The 14,982-nt window shown below is 34.5% G+C and overlaps 1 non-coding gene across 1 annotated transcript; it reads right to left on the bottom strand.

The window, feature by feature from the left end:
* Window positions 1-7,217: 7,217 nt before the first annotated feature.
* On the bottom strand, window positions 7,218-10,009 carry LOC114263520 (copper transport protein ATX1). The gene is made up of 2 exons (XR_014328551.1): window positions 9,629-10,009; window positions 7,218-7,831 (listed from the first exon to the last, which is right to left on the bottom strand). It is a non-coding gene; the product is annotated as a copper transport protein ATX1 (transcript).
* Between the last annotated feature and the right edge of the window lie 4,973 nt (window positions 10,010-14,982).

Below are 14,982 nucleotides of genomic sequence, written 5' to 3' on the forward strand. Positions count from 1 at the left end.
TTAGCATAGCTAGTTTCAATTTGGTTTGTAATTAATTAGCTTAACATAATTAATTAATTGGTCTGTAATAAGTAGCTTAACTTAGCTCTTATTTATTTGGACCCTCCGTCGAGAGGACAAATGTTGTAATAAGGGTGCGTGTGCGTGTGTGTGTGCATGTCTTCCAACCCCCATTTCTTTCTCCCTTTTACTTATTAGCTTTCAATGGTCAGTTTAGGGCATATCTCAATTAGCATACCTTATGCTATGCATGCGTGCATCATTCATTTGTCTTGCATGCACCAGGCTCGGCGCATCATTCAAACCGCATTGAATTTCAATACTTACTTGAATACGTGTTTCAAAACATGTTATCGAGTGTTGCATTCATATGCCATCTTAGAATAGCCGAGCCTATTTAGTTGCATTATTGCATGTGTTGCATTAGGCAACTTAACATAGCTAGGATCATGCATTGATTTCTAACTAGTTTTATTTCTTTGGCTCGGAGTACACTGTAAGTGTTTACACTTTAGCATACTTACATGTATGTAAGTGACTGCCATGATAACATGCTTGCCATGAGACTATTTGCTTAATTGCTATAACTGCATAAATGCCTGTGGATGAAGGCTTCATTGCTTGAATTGGAATAATTCATCGAAATGTGAGTTTTAAGCCCACTTGAAGTGGCAAATCATCATGTTTTAAGCCCACTTGAGGGTGGCAAATCCGCGTTTTAGCCTACTTGCGAGTAGCATCTTCAAACCATTTTCGAAAAACAAACATGAGATGTTTTGTTCCAAATTGAGTGATTTAGTCTATACTTGTATATTGTGCGCATCACATAGTAATTCTAGATTAATAACCGGAATAAGAATACATATGTTTTCAAAATAACATATCATGATTAGTAGAGGTCAATCCTTTGATCGTGTAAGCGGGGGGTGCTCATTTCATGACCTTCCCCCCTCGTACCCAAGTTCCCGAGCCGAGGAAAATTTGGTGATGACAAACACGTGGCCTTAGGCACGAGTCAGGGTTTCCTAAATTTTCCAAAATAAAATATTTATGTGGCGACTCTGAAATCTGGCAAAGCAGTCCATGTTTGGCACTTTTAATCAAAATCGATTTTTCAAAACGATTTGCCGGATTTGGACTCTTTGGTGATTTATCAGTCTCACATTGCACTTTATGAGATTAGATTCAGAACCGTGACAAGAGTCTGAACTGTAGTAGCTAGAACACAATTCGCGCCCTCTCCGAAAGGGGGGCGGGAAGCGAGTTCGGGCGGTCTACAGATAGGTGTTTGCCAAGTGCTTTGTACTGGTGCTGTTGACTGTCTGTTCCTTCTTCATCAGGTGACTAGCGGAAGTGAGACTAACACTGGCTGGCCACCAACAAGGTCTTGAGCTTTGCAAAGCCTGCCAAAACAAGTCCACACAACTTGGGGAATATTGGGTCTTTCTGAAGCTATGACAGTAAACTACCTAGCAAAAAGAAAGAAAGAAAAACATAATCAAAATCGCATAGCATTTCGGCACCAATTCTCAACAGTCAAAACACACAACTGAACTGTAATCCCCACTTGAACTCTGTTCTCAAACTCATACTGACATGAACCATCTTGTAAAGTCAAAAGCACATACCAAATAAAAGAACCAAAACACCCCTATAAGGGGGGTAAGGTTACCCTGTCCTGGATTTTGACATGATCTAGGTTGTACTATTTCAAACAATGAGTTTCATAACATCCTACAAATGGGTGGCATCCTGTCCTAAGTTGGTACAATCACTATAGCTTTACTATATGTAACTAGGTCAAATGGTTGAAAGGGTACCTCAGCAAGATTACCTAATAGACCTCTCACACCTAACACCGAGAAGTGAAATATGGATCAAGTGGTATACCGGTAATCCAGATTCAAGGGTTGTGTTTCCAACATGGCAGAGCCCATAACCGGTCAGCCTTTTGGCAAGCCTTTTGGGTAAGCTTCCGTCAAACCGTCCAGGAATAGCAGATAGAAAACACAGTAACTTAAAGTAACCATGAAAATGCAATGCAAAGAACATATAAGTGTAGATAAAATTTCACATCATGAGTTTCAAGTCAAGTTCTCTAAATCCCCAGCAGAGACGCCAGAAACTGTGGCTTGTTTTTCGTGCTACTTTCGGAAGACGACTAACCCCACAGTTCAAACTCCCGAGATTCTGAATCTGATTTCACAAAGTGCAATGTGAAACAATCAAAACACAAATCAAATCCGGAAATTCTTTTGGAAGATCGATGTTTGAATCAAATGCCAAAAATAGACCGTTCTGCCAGATTTCAGAGTGGCCACCTAAATATTTTTGAAAAATTTAGGAAACTCAAGACTCATGCTAAAGGCCATTAGTCCGTCATCACCAAAGTGTCTCGGCTCGGGAACTTAGGTACGAGAGGGGAGGGTCATGAATTAAGCACCCCACTTGCCCGATCAAAGATCGGCCTCTACTAATCATGATGTGTTTTTTATTTACATTATATGCACTTGTTCTGGTTTATTAGCTATTTTTACTATGTGATACGCACACAAGTATAGACTAATTTTTCAAAAGTTGGAACATTTGATTTCATGTTTGTTTTTTTGAAAATGAAAAGAGTTTGTGAATGTGCCACTTGAAAAAAGTAGGCTTAAATGTACATGAATCAAATTGTCCCAATTCAAGCAACTAGCCTCCATCTACAGATATTCAAACAGTTTATCATTTAACATACAGTGCAAAATGCAAAAGCTCAAAATTGCTCACCTAGTACTCCGAGTCAAAACAAAGCAAAATAATTAGAAAAATATGCATGCTCCCAATTAATGCAATATGACTAATGCAAAACCTACAAGTTATGTAATTTGTAGGCTTGACTATAAGCATGGCATATGATTTCATTTAAGACATGCGATAAAGCACGTATTCAAGCAATAAATTTGAAAATTGATATTGGGTTAATATGATAAGTTGAACCATGGATGCATGCAAGACAATGTATACAAAGCATAAGAATGTTAATTTGAAAATGATGTTCTATACTAACCATCGTAAGCAAATAAGTAAAAGGGAGAAAGACATGGGATTGGAAGACATACAACTTATTACATATTGGCCCTCGTGCAAGAGGGTGTGAATCAAAGTCTGAAAGTCCGAATTAAACTAATTATTACAAAACCGAATGAATAAATAAGCAAAGAATTAACTAGCTAGCTACTTTATTACAACAAGGATAATAATGAGAAATAAACTAGCTATCTACGTTAATTAGCTATAACAATTACAAATAAACAATAATGATAATTACAATACTAATAATTATAACAATAATAATAAATTAACAACAATACTCGGAGCATTAATCTACAACATTGATGTAAGCGGGGATGCACAAGGGTTGAATGCACAGTGTCCAAGAACTCTTCTGTCTACCTAGGCCTATTCTGTTTCACCTTCAGCCACTGCCCTCTGTTTTCTACAAAACATACTGCTAACTAAACATTGATGGTCGGTCATGCCACAATGAGGCCCGACCAGGCCTAAATAAGGTCGACCGTGCCTTAATTTTATGCAAAATCCTCTTTTGTGCTCTAAAGTGAAAACAGTGCAGACAGAGTTATTCTGAACTCTGTTTGGCCCTCTCCCACTTCTCTGTCACGGAAAAGCCTCAAGAGAAGGTTGAAATTGTTTCCAAAACCATCAATGAGCAAGTTGATTGCTTGATGATTTCGGACTAAATTTGGATAAAAGATCGATAAATGCAATGAATAACAACCACTCATCCCTCCTATCATAGAGTGAACTCAAAGAGGGAGGTAGAGACGCTTCAAGGTTCATCAAAACATCATGAATTGATGTAAGATAACCCTTGACACAATAGATTCGGCATAATGTCTGGTCAAACCCAAGCAATATGAATCATTTTCTTTATGCGGGTTGGTTCATTTTAAGCTAAATTCATTAGTCTTTGCCATCCTTTAATCCATTAAGTCCAAGATGATTGTTACGTCCACTAAAGATTACGTTCACTAAGTGAGAAATATGTCAAACGGGAGGTGATTCTCAACATAAACAAGAGACTATGTCGTTGACAATGAACCTCCGTAGAAATTAAGCCATTAAGCATAGATCTCTAGTTCATGTTTTGAATAACTGTCAACCGATTGAAACAACTCTCAAATGAATGAAATAAATGGCAAGTTGATTATTAAAATGAGGTTTTTAAACATGGAAATTAGACAAAGAAAGCTAGAATCAACATGCAACAAGTCATGTATACAAAGTTATGAGACAACAAACAAACTAATCAAAGCCTGATCTAACTAAACAACTTAGGACAATCCTAAAACAGCCCTTGATGGGTGAAAAATAGTATCTCAAAGTACATGAAAAAAAGCCTACAAAGCTAAACAACCAAGAAAGAAAACTAGGCTAGTAAGTAAGAACAAGAAGGGGTGGCTAACCCATCCACTTTTGAAACCTCAAAGCATGACTTTTAGCCTCTTTTAAACTCTGAAAAAATAAATTAGAAAGGAAAGAAAAGGGTATAAAAGCAAGGGTTTGCGCCATAAGTAAAGGTGTAAGAAAGAGTGTTAACTCTCTCTACCCTTTTGGTAGCTTTTCAAACCCAAACTACACTTGAAAGAGAATCAAAACAACCCAAACATACAAGAACTTGATAGCAATAGGTAGAATAAGAAGTAAAAGAGTGGATGACAAGCTTATACCTCTCAAAGAAGTGAGCTTTTGTTTGTGAATCAAACTAAGTCCAAACACACTCTCAAGCTTGAATTCTGTTGCTCAAGGCTCAACTTAAGGTTCCTAGGCTAAGGTGTGAAGGTGTATATGGTGTATGGATATAGGTTCAAGGTGGTAAGCTTACTCAAAGGTTGCTTGTCAAAGAAGAAGGAGCTCTCAAGAATGTGTATAGGCTTTTTAGAAATTCTTCAACACTCAAAACAGAGATACAATTTCGTTTTTATAGAATTTGAGCAAGAAGGGTCATAAATATCTTCAAAAATAGACAGCTGGCGGGCTCCTGCCCAAAACAATATTTCTCGCTACTAAGGCATGGCCGACCATTAATAGCCACGGCCAGCCCTCAATGAGGCACGGTCGGGCCTCAATGGGATCCCCTGTTTTTCTGCTTCAAACTCAGCATAGGGTGGTACAATGTGTAAAAATAGATTTCTTGAGTATAATCAGTGAGAACATAGAAGGTTTGGGATTGTTTCGGAGCTTAAACATAGCCCCTTCGTTGAGACCTCGAACCACACACAACACCACTTTCATCATCGAGCCTACTGGGCAAAGCGCTCGAGCCTTGCGAGCGGTCAAAAATGTGATGTCTACAAATGCTCCAAAAAAACTAAAAACTCATTAATATACTTTTCCAAATATGACAATGTGACAGGTATGATGTGACACTCCAAAAAAATTAAAAACTCGTTAGTGTACTTTTTTCAAATGTGACAACGTGACGGATATGATGTGACACTAAAAAAAACTAAAAATTCATTAGTGTACTCTAAACGTGACAAGTGACACTCTAACGTGGTGGGTGTAATATGACACTGCAAAAAAGTAAAAACTTTTTAGTGTATTTTTTTCAAATGTGACACTCTAACGTAACGGGTATAATGTGACACTAAAAAATTCCTTAGTATACTTTTTTCAAATGTGACACTCCAATGTAGTGGATAAATGAGTCATTACATATCAAAAATGACTAAATGGATCACAATAAAATATATATATATATATATATAAGACTATATAGATTACAAATCCAAGATATGGGACCTATTGATCAATCTCCCCTGTTAAAACGCTCTAAAGGGCAAATTAGCCATTTCACAATAAAAACCAAATGCAATACATTTCTTACTGAACAGAGTGAAAATCTTATCCACCTAGCCATTACACGACAATTTGTTTAGTTAATTCCAATCAAATAGAGTGAAATTATCATTCTTAAAAAAAAAAGTATACTACTCACATAGGGGGAAAATAATAATAATAATAATCTGCTATTGGAATCACAATGTTCTGCATAGAGCTTGAACTGTGTTATTGTTTTTGCAGTACTTCAATGAAAGAACTTTTGCATAGTAAAAGGGTACTATGCAATGAAAGAATTCTCTACCATCCAAGCCATTTTAACCACATGATCTGAAGGGAAATAAATCAATAAATTAAAGTACAAGAAGATGAAATGGACTCTAGAAGAGATCTCAGAAATATGAATTCTGAGTTTTTTCAAAAGTAAACCATGAAAGAAGGAGAATCTTCTTGAGCAGTAATGGCTGAAGTGGAAGCAGAATGGAAACTCCTCAGAAACTGCACTTGCATTCTCATACGCCTTGGGACCAAAAGCTGCTCCCTCACCCTTGCCATTGCCGCCCTGTACTCTTCCAACAGCTCCACCACCATCCCCACGTTTATCATCACCTCCCTCTCTCTCTCTCTCTCAAAATTGTGTATTTTGTTGATGGAAGAGAACTGGGAGATGGGTTTGATGAAAGAAAGGATGGAAAATGTGAAGTCAAGTTGATAGTTCTATCTTTATACATCCATTTTTAATTATAAGATGGGGATTAACTTGCCTTTGTTTTTTTTTTATTAATGCTATTTTCTAGTTTAATTGTAATCTTCCATGTGGTTTTTTATTATATCTATATAATCATATTAACAATAATGTCGTGACAATGATTAATTTTGCAATCATTAACAAGTAACAACCAGTTGGGACCTAATTTTAAGGCTCTCTATGTCAATAGTTTCTTTCTATCACCAACTCTCTTAATCTGTTTTTAATTACTATTTTTATTTTATTTTTAACAAGCTGTATCGACATCTTGGAGCATCCCTAAGTGTGTCGTAAGAGTTATCATTAAGACAAATCCCTGCAACCAATCCCAATAGAGACATTAAATTTGTCTTTAAAGTTAAATGGATGAAACATTTTTGAGTGCATTTGGAATTTTAAGCACAACCCAACGAAAAAAGTTGAATGATTTATTTAGAAAAAACTATAAAATGGAGAATTTTCGAAGAAATTGAAGGGGTAAAAACTGTATGAAGCTTCCAATGTACGTAGTTCCAAAATTTTTTAATGCTTTGGATGGAAAATGATCTAAATCACAAAATGACAACCTGTTTACTTATACATATTAGAAAAGAGAAAAGAAAGAGACCATTAATTTGAAAATCTGAAACCAATTTTCTCATTTGGAAGACAAAACAATGACTAGTTCCTACCAGGATAACAAGCTTTGAATTTGGCCAAACATGGTCTTAATTTCTAGAGGAAATGTGTCAAATGATGGGTTCATCCCCTCAAGTCTAATACTAGTACTTATCTGTTGGACTATCATGAATAGCAAGGATCTGTTTGTTTGTGCACACTCATCCTGACTGACCAAATGTTTCATATTTTATATGGATAAGAAAAATCCGAAGGAGCAGTTGCCAAACATGTCAAAAACCATCTTTTTTTTTTTTTTTTTTTTTTGGTGCAGTGATCAACCTTACATTTATTCTTAATTTTAGAAGGAATTGGACCGAATGAAGACCTTCTTCCATGCTTTCCAATTGAGAGACCGAGCCCTAGCTAGAGTTAAAGATGGCATGGAGCAGTCATGTGGAAGAGGGTATAGTGATGACACTGTTGGTTGCGATGGTTCCATTTCTACATTATTGTCCTCTGGATTCCAAAATTGAGTTTGTTTTCACTTCTTCCTCATGGTTGCTAGCACTTCATACTTGTTGCATATTCCCCACATTGTCACCTTGTGTTGATAGAAATCCACATTTACCAAGTGTGTACAATATAACACCATACATTATAAGCTATGAAACATGGGAACTACGACACACATGAAGTATCCCTATCGAATATTTACCTGCGTATGGTACTTCGTATGGTACTTTTACATACGGACCGGGTACACAAAACACGTATTCAAATTTTTTTCTTCTTAATTTTTGACATACCCAAACATACTTAGTATATACCCAAGTCATACCGTACCTCAGTTGAAATAATATTTTCTTCTACTATAGAAATAAAATTCTTTTCAGTAGATTCTTTTTTATTTTTAGTTTTATACTTAGTATTATTTTAAAATTAAGCTATGATTTGTAAGTTATTTAATATAATAACATTTAATTTTGGTTTATATATTTACTTTTAACATTAAATGTTAATGGTGGTTGGATCTTAACAAATTAAACGATTTAATCAACTTTTTATATTACTCCAAATTAAAAATAAATATTTTTTTACAAACGTACCAAAGCGTATCCGTACACTACTTTTTTTGAATTTTACCATATCCACATACTCATATCGTAGTAGTACCCTTACTCATAGATTATGAGATTCATTTAAAGTGATGTTATAAAAATTATGTACAAAAAAAATTATGTAATTACTGACCAAAGGAGCCTTTAGGGAACATAATTTGTTAGGTGAGGATCCTTTGTTCTGTGTTTAGGGAACTTAATTTGTTAGGTGAAGATCCTTTGTTCTGTGTCACAATGCACTCTCAATTAAATCATGTATGAATCTTGTGGCATCTTGAAGCACATGAATCTCGATATATTATCTAATAATGAGGAATTCATTAAAACAAGGGAATAGAGGAATTTAGAGATAGGATCCATCACAAGCCTAGAAGTATGCCTACAGCAGCTGAGATTGTACTGAGTTCAATTTCGTTCACACTTTCAAATTGTGTGAACAAAAACTACTTTCATTAGTCTAGAATAGTTGGGTCTACAACCTTGAGTAAGGTCAATACACTCTTTGAATAGAAGGCCCACTGTTTTCAACCAATGGGAGTTGTGTGAAAGTGTGAACAAAAACTATTTTCAACTATTATCACAACAACAATCACAAAAAACCAACATCTGCCCAACCCAGACTCATAACAGTAATGTTAAGAATACTAACAAATATATAGTAACATAGCAACTAAAAGGGTTCCATCACTTGACGTGGAGCACAGCTAATATTGTTGTGTTTGGTTAATATATTTGTTGGTATTTGTAATATTATTAAGATTCATAGCAGTGTAGTGTAGCAGCTGAAGGAGATATAACAAAAGACATGGGATGTGTAGTCAGTGGCTCATGGGAACATGGCAAGGTTACCTATTAGGACTTTAACAAAAGACACGTATAAGCCCAGGCCATTCTAGAGATGAGATGAGTAGCATGGTGGGCTCAATTTTGGAGTCCAATACAAGAAAACAAATCGTGAGACTAAGGTCCCTAACAACTTCACTAGCCTACTTCTCATTCAAATCCTGTCCGATTGAAGTAAGATTTTCCAAGGCAAAAATATGAGTTTTCCACATGCTGAATCTGATAATGCTCACACTTATTGTATCCAGTTCTGCAATTGAATTTTGTGCATTTATAATCTTTCCAAAAATATTAAAGCTTTCCAGCTAGTTTTAGAAGCGTCAATGCCACATCAATTGCAACAAGAGGTCTAAAGACGACAATTTTTTTCCTTCTTCAATAAACAAACATGTAAAACTGGCTACAAACTAACAGGATTTGTGAAGAAAAATATACATTGAAAATGGGGGTTTTAAATTTTGATTGTTTGTTTTACCTCTGAGATGTGATGGAGCCTTGTTTACTTTCTCCTCACACCCATAAGAATACAAAGGCACTCTCATTTCCACATATTGAGCCGCTATGTTCTTGCATGCTGGAACAATTTCCATGTTCACCATTCGAATACCAAAAATTTCATTACCAAAATATCCTATTGATGTTGTTCTTTCTGTTTTGTGCTTTTGAAAACTTGAAGGTGGTTGATGGCTATATATATATATATATATTTGACCTCTATAAAGCAATGATGACAAGTTTGGTTAATCTTCATGGAAAGCAGAAGGCATAAATCCTGGCTAGATTCCCTGCAAAAGAAGGGACATAGGCCCTCTTAACTTTTTCTCTCTTTGAATTCTCAAAGTTCATCCTTTACTGTTGAGTTAGTTGTAGAGATTTCTGTACTTTGAATTGAGGACTGTTTTTGAAGGAAGCAGGTGGTGGATGGATCATGACTCAAAAGAAAAGTATAAAGATGTGTCATTCAATCATCTATGTTTGGTCAATTGAAAAAAAGAGAAAATTGTAAACCCTTTCTCATGGGGATTTCACTATCTACTAGTTTAGTTTAGCTCCCACATGGGCTGTATTTTGCTTAACAGAGAAGTAGCTTTTGGGAAGTTTGGAAGGTGCACAAAATGCAACAGTAATATATATTATAAAAGTTGAGAGAGTATGATCATGGTGCATTGAGTATATAAATGCATACTCTTGGGTGATTCTCAATGCATGTGCTTACTTTTAAGTACCCCTTTATCTTAGATCTTCAAAAGAAATCATTTAGATAGTTTCTATCAATTTCTTTATTCTTCTTCTTCATCTTCTTAGTTCAATATTTGAAAGCTGGTTTTGATTGTCGGATGGTAAAATAGTGATTTTGTGGATGCTCTAACGACTACAAAGCATGATCCAAAGGGAAGTTAAAAGTAGCACCATTTTTTTGAAACTGGGAGTTGGTGTACCATCCCAACTTTCTCCTAGTTCATAACAGTGCATGTTCAGTTTGGATTTCGTTGTTCAAAGAAATGAAGTTAATTTATTCAATTATCTAATCTAGAAGAAGCACATGATGATTCGAAATGTTGCTAGATGAAAATTATCACATTCTCGAAATGCGTGACATTATAAGTCAAAAAAGGCAACCAAAAAAAAAAAGTCTACTAAGCAAAGTCAAATGAGACGTAACTTATTTTTGGAGTAAAAAAAGTGACTTTAGGATTCCCTCTTAACCCTAGGGTTTACCACCTCGTTTCGATTTTTTTTTTTTAAATTATATATATAAAATATTTAATAAAATGAACGGTTCGAATTATTAAAACAGAATTTATAGTAAGCTCTACAGGTTGAGACAATACCTTTAAATCTAAATTATAGGCTAAATACTTTACTATAAATATTTCTCTATTATATTAAAATATGGGATTGGTTCATTTAACCCTTTCAAAAACAAGTGGTTGAGATATTTTTTCTTTTTCTTTTTTTTTCGAGTTTTCAAACTCTAAAATTTAAGATGGTATAATTTTAACTCATAGGTTGCCGTCAAAGGAGACCTTAATCCACTTGAATCATTAAAAAGCAACAAACAAACAGAGCAACTAAGGGTGTGACTGTTTTGTTACATATAATATGCGACAACAATGACAAAAAAAAAAAAAACAGAGTGGGGTGGTCAGATTATGGCTGATGATTCAGCACCGCCACGAAAGGAGACTGAAAAGGGTCCCACAGAGTGAGTAGTTGTCCATCTCACCGTTGGCTTTACATGCTTATTCAGAGAATGACTCAGATCAGATCTTCATATTGGAACCCACCCACCATGTGATGCCCACTCCCACCGCCACTGATTGCATCAGGGAATCTCCTCTCCCTTCTCTCCCCTCGTTTAGGATGTTTACATATAGGCGTGCACGGTGGAGTTTGAAGTGATTTAAGATTAAAATTATAAATTAAATAGTTTATTAGTAGATTAATGGATTGGTAAATTGTGATTTAAGTGATTTTGGAGACACATTGAAGAATATTTTAATAAATTATCAAACATTTACATAATATATAATATTAATTTACATAATATTTTATATATATATATATATAACTATTAATTTGTAATAAATTTCACATTTTAAATCTCCTATTTTGATATTTTATTAGAGGTTAAAAAATGTACATGTATTAACTGTAGCAGAACGAAATAATTTGAAAGACGAATTATAAATTTTAAAATTTAATTCACAATTAATATATAGAGCGATACAAATTAATATGAATCGATACAATTTTAACTGATACAATATTATTCTGATACAATATTATTCACATATAATACAATTGCATGTTATTCAACAGTCTTTTTGCCCCTGCGGTTCATGTGCATTTCACAAGCCCACATATAGTGTGAATAATAATTAGCCAAAGAAAAGAAGAATTAGATCAAATCTTAATAATTAAAGAAGACTGCTTTTGAGAATGAATGAGACGAGATTCTATGTCATGTCATGTCCCCAATCTCTGTCCACGTCCTCTACTATTTGTTATATTATGCGCTTAATTTTTTCAGTACTTTGTTTGGGGAGAAGGCAATTTGAAATAGTTGGATATTGGAATCCTATGAAAATAAAAAAATAATATATATATATATATATATATATATGCAAACGCGTGTACCTCTTTTATTTTTTTTATTTTTTAATTTTTTTTTTTATAAAATGCTGATTTAGAACACCATATAGACAATAACTCATAAAATTCTAAGATTAGTGAATAATTGCTCATAATTCCACATATTTTGTGCCCTACATTTACTGAGAGCTCTTATAAATATATATATATATATATATATATGAGTAAAAATAATTTAAATGTGAGCTCTGTCAACCCAAATAATTCAATCCCAACTGGGAAATTCCAGGACAATAATATATATATGTTTGTTGCAAGTTAAATGTAAACCTTTTAATTTATTTTTTTATTTTTTTGAGATTCTTGTGTCAAATTGTTTGTTGCATACAATATATAAAAAAAAAAAAAATAACTTAAATAAAGGAAATATCTTCAAACTGAAAAGAAATACTTTCAGATTTTACTAAATGATGTTAGCTTTGCTCCACTGCTGCTAATATGGCAAGCTCATTGGCTTAATTTACTACAAATAGTAAATACTAGTGGGCCTTGTAATGGTGGTGTGTCCCATGTTAGTTTGAATATGCTGTTGTATGGATGTGTTTAATCTTTTTTTCTTCTTTTTTTCCCCAGTAAATTCCTTCCCTTTATTATATGCTGCTGCTCATGAAACTTTGTCAGATTCCATGAAATTAATATTAAATTTCTCTATTGCCTCTCTATTCTCATCATGATGAAATCAATAGGTAAACAGGAATGACCTCAAATTCTTTTGTTTGGCTGGTTGGTATATAAATCCAGCTGCAGTGTTTTAGTGTCTTGGATGGATTAGTCAATGAGAATCACAACAATAATAAAACTGTATTTTGATCATAGATTTATGTATAAATTTGAAAAGAGAAATGAATATAAAGTCAGTCTATATTTCATTTATGTTTTTCTCACATTTTCTTTTTTATATTTTTATCCAAATCTAAGATTCAAATATAGCTCAAGTACGTCATTCTTTATGTTAGGTTTTATTCTTGGTAATCCCGTTTAACAAAGCTCTTTTCAGTTGTAATTTTATTTCGCACTTTTTATTTCAGTGAGGCTATGAGTGTTTAAATGCGAATCCAACCCAAATTGTGCCTTGCAGAGAAGTTTGTGATGTTAATACTTTCAAGATTGCCACTTCGTTGATTATGACAGGGATCGAACTGTCCGGTCAGCTCGCGAGAGTCCAGGGGGTAGCACCCCTTGGTGGGTCCGGGGCAACGCCCCCGAAGCAAAATGCAAAATTACATTTAAAGTTGCTTGTCCGCCCTTGCTCGCTTGAGCGAAGAAGTCATCGCTCAAGCGAAAGACTGCGTCTGCATAAAGACCTGAAAGAGATGTTTGTTCACTCGAACAAAGGATGCGTCGCTCGAGCGAAGCCACTTATGGAAAACACGCGTTTTTGGTTCCTCGCTCGAGCGAAAGAGTCTTCACTCGAGCGAGCATCGCGATTCAGATTTCTATAAGTACGAGTTTCTGTCAGATTTTAGGATTACTTCTCCAGATCTTCTTCTTGTGTTCTAGGATTTATATCTGGGGATATTTTGCTAGTTTTCTTTGATGTTTTGATTGAGTATTCAACTCATGATTTTAGAAGTTTACATCAAAGGATTGTTTGTTTAATTCTATACAAAAGAGAGAGTTGTTCTTCGGTGGATTCTGAAGAATTCGAGCCTGAAGTTTTGATGGATTCTGGAGTGGCTTATCGTCAAGACAATTCCGAGGTGAAGACGGGGTTGGAAGAGACACATAGAGGTTGGTTCAATTCGGGCGTGGATTCGCTAGGTAATTGAAAGTATACCTGTGTAATTCCTTTATATCTTCTTAGTGGATTGTTTTGTAGCTGTTGCCCGTAGTTTTTTTATCACGATTGGAGGTGCTCCAATTGTGGTTTTTCCACGTAAAATCGTTGTGTCGATTTATCTTGATTGTTTGATTGGGATTGTTATTTATTACTTAAAATTAATACATAATCACAAATCAATATCTAGCAAATTTCTAGTTTTTTCGCTTTATTTCCTAAATACATAACAAAGATGAGTGAACTTGTCTTATCCGTAAAAAATTTCACTACATGATTGAAACGCTACGTAAGCAATGTCATATGATACTCCAAAACTAGTAAATAAAATTGTTCCACTTTACTTTCCCAAAATTAATAAATGTTTTCCGACTTTCCTCTAATATGTATAGTGTGCGCCTTTGGCTTATGCATATATGTTTACATCACATTTAGATTCACAATCCATAGTTAGTGTTGTGACCACCCTGATAATCCATGATAAAAAGCAAGTATGGGACTTACATTAAAAGGATTGTGTTTTGAAAAGATGTTAAAAAGTTAACTTTTGATTTTTTACTAAGTTTTTAACTTTTTTAAAAAATGATTTGGGAAGTTGGTAAAAAGTTTTTTTTTTTTTCTTTTTGTGTAATATTTATTTATGGTGTCACATCACATTAAAATGACCAAAATATCCCACCAAACTCAGAAAATTTACTTTTTAACCCATGTAGTTGTTTGAACAATTATGTAATTACATGGAAGGCAATTACGTAAATTCATGACTTGCGTTTTTGACCATTCCCAAATCAACCTGCTTGCTTTTTTCATGTTGCTTGTTGCTTTTTTTGGAATGCTGCAAAACGCAGCTTCTTGCTTACTTCCCAAATGGACACTGTGTATGCATATATCTGAAT

This window comes from Camellia sinensis, chromosome 1, assembly GCF_055761805.1.
Source record: "Camellia sinensis isolate YWXY chromosome 1, ASM5576180v1, whole genome shotgun sequence".
Lineage (NCBI taxonomy): Eukaryota > Viridiplantae > Streptophyta > Magnoliopsida > Ericales > Theaceae > Camellia > Camellia sinensis.